The sequence below is a fragment of the Hyaena hyaena genome, unplaced genomic scaffold (assembly GCF_003009895.1).
Source record: "Hyaena hyaena isolate Hyena2069 unplaced genomic scaffold, ASM300989v1 scaffold_1232, whole genome shotgun sequence".
Classification (NCBI taxonomy): Eukaryota; Metazoa; Chordata; class Mammalia; order Carnivora; family Hyaenidae; genus Hyaena; species Hyaena hyaena.
Genome location: NW_024081866.1, coordinates 131,352 through 143,681, shown reverse-complemented (window position 1 = coordinate 143,681; position 12,330 = coordinate 131,352). Strand labels below are relative to the sequence as shown.

The 12,330-nt window shown below is 39.5% G+C and overlaps 1 protein-coding gene across 4 annotated transcripts in view; it reads left to right on the top strand.

Annotated features, from left to right (window-relative positions):
- Positions 1-12,330, top strand: part of CAMK4 (calcium/calmodulin dependent protein kinase IV) — a 217,495-nt gene that overhangs the window by 174,367 nt on the left and 30,798 nt on the right. The window lies entirely within an intron of this gene.

Here is a 12,330-nt window from a genome sequence, read left to right as displayed (position 1 = left end):
GCTTTTAATCTTGATGAGGTCCCAACAGTTTATTTTTGCTCTTGATTCCCTTGCTTTTGGGGATGTGTCAAGTAAGAAGTTGCTGCGGTGGAGGTCAAGGAGGTTGTTTCCTGCTTTCTCCTCTAGGGTGTTGATAGTTTCCTGTCTCACGTTCAGGTCCTTTATCCATTTTGAGTTGATTTTTGTGCATGGTGTGAGAAAATGATCTAGTTTCATTCTTCTGCATGTTGCTGTCCAGTTCTCCCAACACCATCTGTTAAAAAGGCTGTCTTTTTTCCATTGGATATTCTTTCCTGCTTTGTCAAAGATCAGTTGGCTGTATACTTTTGGGTCCACTTCTGAGTTCTCAATTCTGTTCCATTGGTCTATGTGTCTGTTTTTGTGCCAATACCATACTGTCTTGAGGATGACAGCTTTGTAGTAGAGGCTGAAGTCTGGGATGGTGATACCTCCCGTTTTGGTTTTATTTTTCAGTATTACTTTGGCTATTCGGGGTCTTTTGTGGTTCCATACAAATTTTTGGATAGTTTGTTCTAGTTTTGAGAAGTATGCTGGTGCAATTTTGATTGGAATTGCATTGAATGTGTAGAGTGCTTTAGGTAGTAATGACATCTTAACTATATTTATTCTTCCTATCCACGAGCATGGAATGTTTTTCCATTTCTTTGTGTCTTCTTCAATTTCCTTCATAAGTTTTCTATAGTTTTCATCATACAGATCTCTTGTATCCTTGGTTAGGTTTATTCTGAGGTATTTTATGGTTTTTTGTTGTATTGCCCAATATTCTTAAAGCATCGCAGCCATAGGATCATAAGACTTTTTATGTGGCAGCTTAGGGATTTAAAAATGAGTATTTAGCGCACAACATAGAAACTGCATTGGCTTTTATGATCTAACCCCAGAAGATACACACCTTCACTTGCACTGCATTCTGTTGGTTCCCAGCAAGTCACAGACCAGATTCAAGGAGAATTAGACTCCACCTCTAGATGGGAGGCAAGATTCTGGAAGAGTATTTGGTTGTGTAATATTGTTGCAAGAATCTTTAGAAAATACAGTTTGGCACATGAAAGCTTATTATTATCTAGCAACCAAGTGAGAATATGTATGGCATGATTTAGGAATAGTAAGTAAGGCTGTGTGTGTAGTCAGTGCATGGTAAGAATGTCCCAGGATAATGCATGGTGAGAAACTGGGGGCAAATTTTGAAGGGCCTTTTTTATACTAAAAATATTAGACTTTAATTTATAGTCAATTTGGAGCCCTTAAGGGTGGATTATTTTTGTTTTTAAACTAGAGGATTGACATGACTTCAGTATGTTTCAGAAGGATGATCTGCATGTAGGGATGTGGGTGGGGTGGTTAGGAGAGACAGATGTTCATGTTGCCAGTAGAGAATATGAAGGATTGCATACTCAGTGGTGACAGGGTAAATGAAGAGTAGATGTGGGATGTATTTTGGAGGTGGAATTATGACTGGCCAAAGCCAGTAAGAGAAAAGGAGGAATCAAAGATGACTGAAATTGGGGCATCTGGGTGGCTCAGTCAGTTAAACATCCAACTTCGGCTCAGGTCATGATCTCACAGCTTGTGAGTTCAAGTCGCACATCAGGCTCTGTGCTGACAGCTCAGAACCTGGAGCCTGCTTCAGATTCTGTGTCTTCCTTTCTCTCTGCCCTTCTCTCTCTTTCTCTCTCTCTCTCTCATTCTCTCTCTCTTTCTCTCTCTCCCCCATCTCAAAAATAAACATTTAAAAAATTTTTAAAAAGATGACTAAAATAAATGAGAATGCCTAAGAGGCACCAGCACTTGGCTGCTTTGCTGAAGGTGGATTCCTCCAGCCCTGGGATGCTCTACAGATCAAGCTTACCATGGATCTCACAGGTGGCCAGTCCTAATCATGCCTGTTGATCCAGTCATAGGAGATAATAGTCACCTACTGCTTTTCCCATATATTCTGTTGACAATTCTGAAAGCGTCAGAGGTTAGAGGTCAAGTGTAAAGACAATGGTAGTGGCAGGTCTCCAGAGCAGATATAACACAAAGGTAGAGTATTCACTCTGAAGTTCTTACTTAAATTTATATGTATTGATTCTGAATTTTCTGAGGAGTGGAGAAGAGCGAATTCATGCAGTTTTAATTTTTCTTTCCAAAGGAGAGCTGTGATCAGAATACCGTTTTCTTTTTTTAATGACTACTTCTTCTTTGTCCTGTTAGATTTTTATAGAGATTCAAACTTCCTCCTACCAACTCCTGAGACATTATCAATTAGCCACACAGAGCCCATTGAATACAGCATAGCTGTAATTAAACTAAATTACTATGCAGTAGCTTTCATTACACAATGACACAGTTTTTGTTAGGACCATAGAGAGAGTTTAATTACATGTCTAGACACCCCCTGAATTCAGAGCAGCAGTATTGTCTTTTTCTGTTTAAAAGAGAATTTGGGCTTTTGGTGATTGCACTTTTTGAAAGACCAAATGGTAAGATATGTTGGAGGTTCTTTTCTCTTTTTTTAATTCCACATTCTACTTTAATGCATATGTGATTTAGCAGCCATGTATACATCTGTGGATATAAATATTTTCCAAGAAAAATGCATAGATTTTCACTCTGTGATATTTGATATACATTTTACTAGCATCCAAAAACTTTCTTCCTCTAATATACACCCAAATATCCACTCTTGACTTATTAGTATGTAGAGCGTGTACAGTAATCTGAATTACAGTCATCTATTACATAATATTTCCAACTTCCTATTCCTTGTGAGGAATTTCAATGCTTTACCTGAGCATAGAGTGCTTTCTGCCTTTATCCTCAGTCCTGCTCATTCAAGCTTCTCTGTAGATTCTATTGTCTCTGCTGGACCAGAGCATGCAGGTTCAGGATCTCCCGTGTTTCTTTTGTGCCCCAACCTGACCTCTTCTCTCTCGTCACAGAAATGTGTTTGCTGCCTCTTTCTCTGTAACTCCAGATGACTTTTGGACTTTTCCCCAAGTTGTGTACTCTCTCCTGAATACGGCCTCCATTTAATTGGCCAATCCTTTCCATGGCCGCCATTCCTTATATCTCATCTCTCCTGAAATCTGGCTATATGCATTGGAAGTAAGAGGATGAAATTATCACATTTACCCTCTCTCAGCATTCTCAATAGCCCCTTGGAAAGTTGTCCCACAGCACACACTTGCTCCAGTCTTATATACAAAAAACTTTTATTTATTGATTTATTCGTTGATTACATGTACCTTGTTTCAGATTTCTTTTCTGTATTCTCTTAGCATGAGACTTATCTGTTTAAATCGGGACACATCACTTTTTCCATTAATTTTTTGCAAATACATAATTTAAAATGACAATCATTCACTTAGTAATTGTTCTTGAAAGTAATGATAAGTGTTTCATTTTAGATTTTGAATTGAATCTAAGGAAAATAGTCTAGATAAAATTATACATGCCACCAGTACTATCTAGACCATTCTTATAAATGTGTACTTAGTAGACTTATATAACATGCACATATATAAATAGACAGGAAAATGAACTTCCAGCCTGTTGAAAGTATCCTTGTTCCCTCACTCTGACTTTGCGCACCAGGAGACTCATACCAAAATCAGAAACAAGAACTGGAGTATGATGGCTTTTCATGACCTCTTTGCCTACCAAGTGCTCTAACCTGACTCTTCAGGTTTCCCTACCCAGTGGCATTCCTAAGTATCCTCTCGGTCAGCATCCTGCCCCTTTTCCCCATGACATTGGTACTCCAGAATTCCCATCTTTACTTTATCCAGACACTTCTAAGCCACACCCCAAATCTAAAGCAGAGATGCTCCCAGGGGACACTTACTGCAGGGACAGCACAGGCTCAGTGCTCTTCAAGGGCACCACTGCGAGGCCCAGCAGGACACCTTTATTTATAAACAGACAACTTTGGCTTGCCCACTGTTCATTAACATGTCATTCCAGCTGCCCAAATCACTACTCACTTCTGTTTCCTCGCACTGGCAAGTCCAATTTATGAATGTTTCAGACATGAAGGAAACTGAAGAGAAAATTAACAGATGAATTTTCAACTGTCTTTGCCCAAGCTCCCCTGAGGAGGCATATGTTGTGTTGGATATTCAGATCAAAGGATGTGAAGAAATTAATTCAGCCATAACTATCAACGCTACTTTAGAACAAAAACTATATAAGTATTCAAGATGTCAGTATGAGGATGAAACCCTTTTGCCTAATCTTACAATTAGAATGTTCTTATTGGGTTTTGGCTTTTCTCAGAGTGATGCTGTAAATCTCATATGCCTTATTTCAGTTAAATGTATCAAAGGTGATGCCAAATGTAAGCACAAAATTTTAAATTCTATCAAAGATTAGTAATGGCAAATGAGTATCCTTTGCAGAATACAACCTTTCTTTGAGTATCTATAAGTTAATGACTCAAAAGTAGAACAACATAACATGTCTATAGGAAAATTGAATGCATTCAGAAATATTTCTTGAGAACATACTTATTGCCTACACTGTGCAAGAAACTAGATATCTGAGGAACCAGATCAAAATTTCCTTGTCTTCATGAGTTTTCAGTCTGGTGAGGGAGACATCCTAATCATAAAGCTTGCAAAGAAGCAGTCATGTTGTAAAGAAAAGTAGGAGGCATCCATGAAGGCATATAAGTGTGGGCACGTATGTTAGTTCGGAAAGACAGATACAGCCTCCCTGAGGAATTGACATTCTCTGAAGAACTGACATTATAGTTGAGGCCTGAGGATGCAGTAAGCTGGACAGGTAGAAAAGTGTAAAAAAGCATTCCAGAAAGAGGGGGCAGCCAGAAAAGGGTGCTGAGATTGGGATGGGGAGGAAATGGGGCTTGGGAGAAATTGAAAGAAAGTCGATATGGGAAGAACAGAGCAAGAAAGGGTTAAGTAGCAGGATATGAGGCTGGAGGGAAAGGGTGGAGCCAAGTGACCAAGGCCTTGAAAACTAGGATACAGCCATGGGAAACCAATGAAGAGCTTCCCAAGGAGAAGAAATAGTCTGATTACCTTTGTTGCCGTGTGGAGAATAGATTGAAGGTAGGGCCTGTTGGAAATCAAAGAGGGTTAAGGGACTACTGTGCTGGCCTAGCCAAGACCATGGCAGTGCCATGGAGAGAGGCAAAGTGATTCTGGAGACGTTTTAGAATTAGAATTCACAGCACTCTGCTGTGAATTTGATGGAGGCACTGGAGGAGAAAAGAGAAACAGTTTCTGACTTGAACGCTTGAGTTGACTGAGACACCACATTTTGAGGTGGGAAGAACAGAAAGAATGGGGCTGGAAGACGGTCAGGAGTTCAGTTTTGGACATGTTGAACTTAAGGTATCTGTGAAACAGCCAGCTTGAAATGAGACCTGGGCAAGTGGATAGATGGGCCTGGAGCCTAAGAAAACAACAGTTTGAACTAGAACATCTTTTTAGGATACTGTCATGGAATAGTCTTTGCTATCTTAAATTGCTAGCAATAGTAATGGCATCACATCATGTGTTCAGTTCATATGAGACCAGACATAGTTACCATCTCAGTGTACATATTCATATTCAGAGCACATCATTCGTAGTAGATGCATGGCATTCACGATACGCCAGCATGAAATGTCTGCTACTTATTTTAAATGTATGTTTTTAAAAATTCATTACTCAAGTAATATATAATGTTTATAGTTAAATTTCATATAAGAAAAAACCAAAATGGAGACACTTGGGTGGCTCAGTTGGTTAAGCATCTGACTCTTGATTTCAGCTGAGGTCATAATCTCATGGTTGGTGAGTTTAAGCCCCACACCATGCTGCACACTGACAGTGAGAAGCCTGCTTGGGATTCTCTCTCTGTCTCTCTGTCTTTGTCTCTGTCTCTGTCTCTCTATCTCTCTCTCTCGTGCACGTGCGTGCTTTCTTTCCCTCCCTGCTTGTGCTCTCTTTCTCTCTCAAAATAAATAAGCTTAAAAAAACACACAAACAAAAAAACTTAAAAAGGGCACCTGGGTGGCTCAGTCATGTGAGCATACAACTTCAGCTCAGGTCATGATCTCATAGTTCGTGAGATTCAGCCCTGCGTCAGATTCTGCACTCAGAGCCTGGAGAGCCTGCTTTGGATTCCATGTCTCTCTCTCTTTCTCTCTCTCTCTCTCTCTCCCCCTCCCTCCCTCCCTCTCTCTGCTTCTCCCCTGCTTGTACTTTGTCTCTCTCTCAAAAATAAATAAACATTAAAAACTTTTTTTTTAAAAACTTAAAAAAAAGAAAAAAACCCAAAATTAATTATAACCCTACCCCACAACTGTTTTACACACATGTGTACTTCTGAGGAGGCTATAAAAAGTAGCTAGAGGGAAAGGAATAGACAGACAAGCTCAGGGAGAGTTTATAGCAAAAGAGAAGGCTACAGACACAGTAGTAGAGATCTAATTTAAGAAGCAGAATCAAAAACAAAAATCATTTATTTATTCATATACTTATACTTCCTAAATGTTTATTGAGCAGCTACTGAGTGCCAAGGCCTGTTTTAAATTCCAAAGCAGGAATCACAGACTGCAGGGTGTTTTGTTTATACCCTGCACAGGCTTTTAAATTTTTCAACTTCAGTATTAACATTTAAAATTTGTAATATTTTACCTAAGAAAATCTGAATTCCTATCTTTCCTTTAAAAATCAGAAGAGCTAGGGATACCTGGGTGGCTCACTTGGTTGAGCGTCCAACTTTGGCCAGGTCATGATCTCATAGTACCTGAGTTTGAGCCCTGAATCAGGCTCTGTGTTGACAGCTCAGAGCCTGGAGCCTGCTTCGGATTCTGTGTCTCCCTCTCTGTCTGCCCCTCCCTGCTTGCACTCTCTCTCTCTCTCTCTCAAAAATAAATAATAAAACATTTTTTTAAAAATCAGAAGAAGTAGCAACATGGGGCCTGCATTCCTGCCTGACAACAGTTAGCTGAATCTGAGTTGCCTTCACCTTGTAAGGAGTCATGCTCTCCAAGGACAGAGGTAGTCCCTAGGACTTCCCAGTGCCTTCCTTTTATTTTACACTTTGTCAACTTCCTTCATTCTTTTAAGGTGTCTTCCTGACCCCTGGAGAGTTTCATCTCTGTGGCCCCTGCTCCAGAGATGAAAAATCAAATGCAACATTGTTGCTACCCTGCATGACCAAAGTGATAGAAGATGCTGAAGGTTTTAAGCAGGGGCATAATGTGACTGAATTTGCGCTTTTTAAAAATGATTGTCATGGCAGTATGGAGCATGGGCTGCGTAGGAACAACCCTGGAAGTTGGGAAGCTGGTGATTAAGCCAGTCACCAGGGTAATTAAGAGGGAAGCCATGTTTGTGGCCTGGCTGAAGGCAAGAGCAGATAAGTGGGAAGAAGAGGACAATATGTGAGGCACGAAGGAGGGAGAGGTACTTAGGGTTATGGGTCATGGACTGGACGTGTTGGTAAAGGAGATGGAGACGTTGCATAAACCCAGGTTTCTGGCTTGGTCAAAAGGATGCTGTCATTTGCTTGGTTTGGAAATACGGGTACAGGAGGAGTAAATTGAGGGTAAATACGAAAGTTGTTTTGGGCATGTTGAACTAGAAACATGTGTGAGACATTCAAATGGAATGGAAAGTAGAAAGTTCTCTGGAATCAGAGCCACAGAGAAGTATGGGAAGGCAATAGAGATTTGGGACACGTTGGATAATTGGTACCTTTATTTGTGTCTTTAGATGAGCTTAACTCTGGAGACCAAGGAGAAGCAGAAGGGTGCTGAGCAAGTCCAAGACAAAGGGCCTGGGGAGGAGACTGAGGGGGGCGCAGAGGTGAGGAGCACCAGCTGTGGGTGTGTCAAGAGCCCCAGGGGATGATAGTCCAAATGAGACAAGTCCGTGTGCTCAGAGGCCAAACAGGTCACATAAAGAGTCCGTGTTGGGTTTGATGAGGTCAGAAATAAAACAATAGTGTGTTGAAGGAAATTGAGAGGGAAGAAAATGGAAATGGGGAGTGAAGTCTGATGAGAGTAGGGTATAGCTGAGTGCAGCTAGAGTAGGAGGGGAATGTGTGTATTTGAGAGACCAGGCGGCTGATGGTTGTTTTCTTTTTCCTGTTTCCTTTTGATGGTGACACTACCCAGTCTAGACGTATGTGTTCGATGAAAGCAAAAAAAGAGAGAATAGCAAGAGAAGCGGGAGAAAAGGCAGGAGTGTCAGGGCAATGCCTCTGAGTAGGGAGGGGTCGTGTGGAGGAGGATCCTGAGCGGCCCAGGGGCACCCAGGGACAGCTCCTGAAGAAGAGCCTCCAGAAGGAGAATGGAACATTAGGGAAACAACAGGCTGTGAAATGCACCTCTTTATCAGTGACAAATACTGTTTATCATCCTAACTCTTTGTCTTACATTGGAGAACAGATATAGTAAGAATGCTTAAATCCTAATTGCTGTATACCTTGTTCCTTTTCTAACTTCCAAATGTTCTTAGAAGCTATGAAAACAGATACAGTAATTTCAGTCTGTATTTCCCTTAGACCTATTTGAAAGGTGAAGAAGACTAATATAGAATACATTCTATTACTCTGTAACTTATCATTGCATCTTCTTGGGAAGAGGAGCTGTGGCAAATTAAGTGGAAAAGGCATACAAAATAAAGCTATTAAAGTGGAAAAGGAAATTTTCAAAAAGCAGAGAGAGGGAGAAGTAAATATTCCAATACAGGCTAGTTATTGTCATTGAAACCTCTTGTACAGTGAGTGTTGGGCCACCAAAACAGAAGAGGAGAATGTGATGAAATAAAAAGCAAACATTTTCCCATCAAAGTGTTCTTTGATACTTCAGGAAAGAGCAGGTTTTCCAAATCTCAAAGGATTTTGAATGTAATTTATTGTACAGGAGACATGGAACAACAGTGGTAGGGTCCTAACAGCTACCATTTATAGAGCAGAATATCTGCTCTCCTCAGCGCCTCCATGCCTCACCTCTGATTCTCAGTGCAACCTTCAAAGTGGGTGCTACAGAGAGGGAAACCAGGAGGTTGAGGGTAGACAGACTGGTTCAGGCCACACAGAAACTAAATGGCATGCTTGGGGTATATGGCCCCAGAGTGCCTCTCATGGTGTTGTTCTTCAGTAATTATTTCAAAAACAATGCCACAAAAACCTTATTATGCTTATTTCTTTTATCAATCCTCCCTCGAAACCGAGGGTATAATAATGAAAGAGAACTTGGCAAAGGTATGCACTTGGCACCGGTGAATTAAATGCATTATTACATAATCCTTAAAAACCTACCTATTGCTTATCTTGATTACTCTGCAGACAAAATATTTGTTATTTTATGCTTTTTTCTAAAATGATAATATCGTTTTTAAAAAAATTGAGCCTGTAAATTGTGCTTCTCTGCCTCTTCCTTTTCCTTCTTCTTTTTTATTCCCCCAAAGTTTTAAGTAAATTCATAGATACCTAGTTATCTGCTCCAATTTATTAAGGGTTACAATTAGTCAAGAGTCAGTAGTTAAATGCTACAGTTGTTGTCAGATTTATTATTTCCGGTCCATTAAATTGTTAGGTTTTAGAGGTCTTCTTCCAAAGTGGTGTTTAGTTTTCAAAGTTTCCTTGCTTGTGTTTGATTTACTTTAATTATGATCACTTTCAACACTTATTCTGGAATATCCAGTTATCTCAAGTTTCTCAATTTCTGTAATCCTTTTGTCTGTTTATATTGAATCCGCATGATTTAAATGATCAGTAGCTAAGATCAACAGTATCTTAATAAAGTCTCTTTCTCCATAATTAGATATTTCTTAATCCATTCTGTATCATTAATATGATATCATAAAATGTCTTTGCATAATTTCCTATGAGTACACAATTTTAAGGGGCATTTTTCCCCTTAATTTCCTTTTCACTTCTCTACTTATCTTGATGTGGCAAGGTAAGATTAGCACTTGGTGATATTAGAAGTGTATATCTCATTTAAAACCCAGTTTAAAAATAAAGGGCAGCATGCCTATTATTCAGCCCTTAAACTGCTCTTTTTATGTCCTCAGATGCTCTAAGACAGAAATTTTCTAAGTATTGTGTGAAGAGTCCTCTATAGTCCCTGCGTCTCCTTTCAGAGCATTTGTGAGGTCAAAAGTATGTTGTCATAATATGAAGACATTTCTCTTCACTTATGAAAGTAGAGTGGAATTTTCCAGAGTCTGCATGATGTATGATTTTACAATAGACAGTGCAGAAGCGGATAAGAGAATCTAACCGTCTTCTATTAAACTAGAAATTAAAGAAATCTGTAAAACTTTAAGACAATAGCACAGCGCTCACTATTTTTTTAGATAATAGTTATTTCTATTAGAAAATGTTTATGTTAATGTGTCATTAATTTATTGTTTTTTAAAAATAAATTGGTAATTTTTTAATTACCAATTAATTTCTCAGTTTTAACTACTAACATAATAGCTAATGTTAGATATAACTCACATAAGCAAAAGCTCTTTGAGGTTCTCAGTAATCCTTTTTACTCTAAAGGAGTCCTGAGACCAAAAGGCTTACGAACTGGTGCTCTAATAAGTTTGCTGCTTCTAACAATTGTATCTTTTGCGGGGAAGGCAAAAGATCATGCTCCACCCTTTGCTTTTTGCTTCGCTTCCTAACTAGAGATAATATAAAAGGTAAAAATATTAACTATTGGTTAAAGGCAATCAGTGGATCTCAGCTAAAATAAAACAATGATTCCTGCCATTTTTGTTAGTCAAATGCATTTAAATGCCTCCTACCACATGTGTACATGATTGTATCTCGACTTTTAATATCTTTCTGCTCCAAGTAATTTATAGTAAGTAATCCCTGCCTATATTTTTAAAAGCCAGGATCATGACTTTCAGTATTTCATTGCTTTATTTTGTTTTTAAATTTGTTCTTCTGTTGGTGCATAGCTCCCAAATGTATTATTTTCTCTAAATTTTTTTTTCTGTTATCTGGTCTAGCTCTCCTTTATGAAGTGCCAAACTGTGTCATTTTGTTTTGTTTTGTTTTAATTTGGACTTAGAACACAAAACTACCATTTCTGTTCTAGAAAGCCAGAATAATAGTTGGTGAGAGTCTTTATATAATTAGTACTCTGCTAAATCAATACTTGTAAATTTATCTCATTTATTTTTGTTTTTGTTTTGCTATCTTCAATGTCAGTTTCTTCCCAAAGCAGTGGAACTTCTAAATTGGGTTAGACTCGGGGGAGATCAATATTTTCTTTTGATTCCAAACTGCAATTCTTAGGTATCTTCCAAAGCAACTGTATTGAAAGCCTTCAAACTGAGCTTATATAACAAGCATATTCCTTCTCAAGGATCTGGTGGGTTTTCCCTGGGTGTCACTGAAGGCTGAACATGGCCCTCGGCCTTATCATTTCTCCTCCCCTGCCCATTACCTTCCTGCTCCTTCCATCATTCTCCCCTCCTCTCCATCCTTGTGAGTTTCCTCTCATCCCCACGCCACATGGTCCAGCATCTACTTGGGAGTCACATAACAGGCAAGGCTATGGCCTCTACTTATGGACACCTACATCTGAACCCCAACTCCACACGTTGTGACATTGAGCACATCACTTGGCCTCTCTGTGCCTCAGTTTTCTCATTTGCAGAACAGGCATTATAGGATTTGCAGGTACAAGGTGTTTGCAATAGTGCTTGGAATATAGGATGTGCATAGCACACATATGGTATTATTATCTATACATGATCATTATCTACTGTAAGGAGTGAGCTCAGCCTGGTGAGACATGAGCAGAAGCAGCTTTATTTTATCTCACCATTGTCCTGGCAGATCGACTCTGTGAACCCGTTCCTCTCCTTCATGAATAAAATTTCAAGCTATTCCCATAACTTTTCCAGTCGTCTTGGATAAGGAAAAGACCAAAATTTTAGACTCATCCAACTTTTAAATGTCTTCCTCCCCCAACATGGACCTGAGAGATCTATAATTTCTAAATATAGGGGATAGGAATATTTGTTAGTTTCTTCTTCTCTTCCTCCTGCTTTTTACCCACCAACTGATTGTGCTCCTTCTAGAGTTGTTGTGAGAGTGACAGGAGAGGGAGAGGAGATGGATGGTGAAGAAAGGTCTCACCAGACTGCTACAGTTATGATCTGGCATCTGTGATCTCTGGGTGTGGCAGGCTCTTTCCCTAAGGGATGCCATTGATGGCTCTACAGAGACCCATTGCAGGGCAGTTCTCTCACCTCAGGTGGTCTGAGGAGTCAGCAGTTCCTCAACTGCCTGCTGTCACCTTCCTCATGTTCTGCTTACTGTGATGCTGAAATGAGATGGCATCACCCCGGC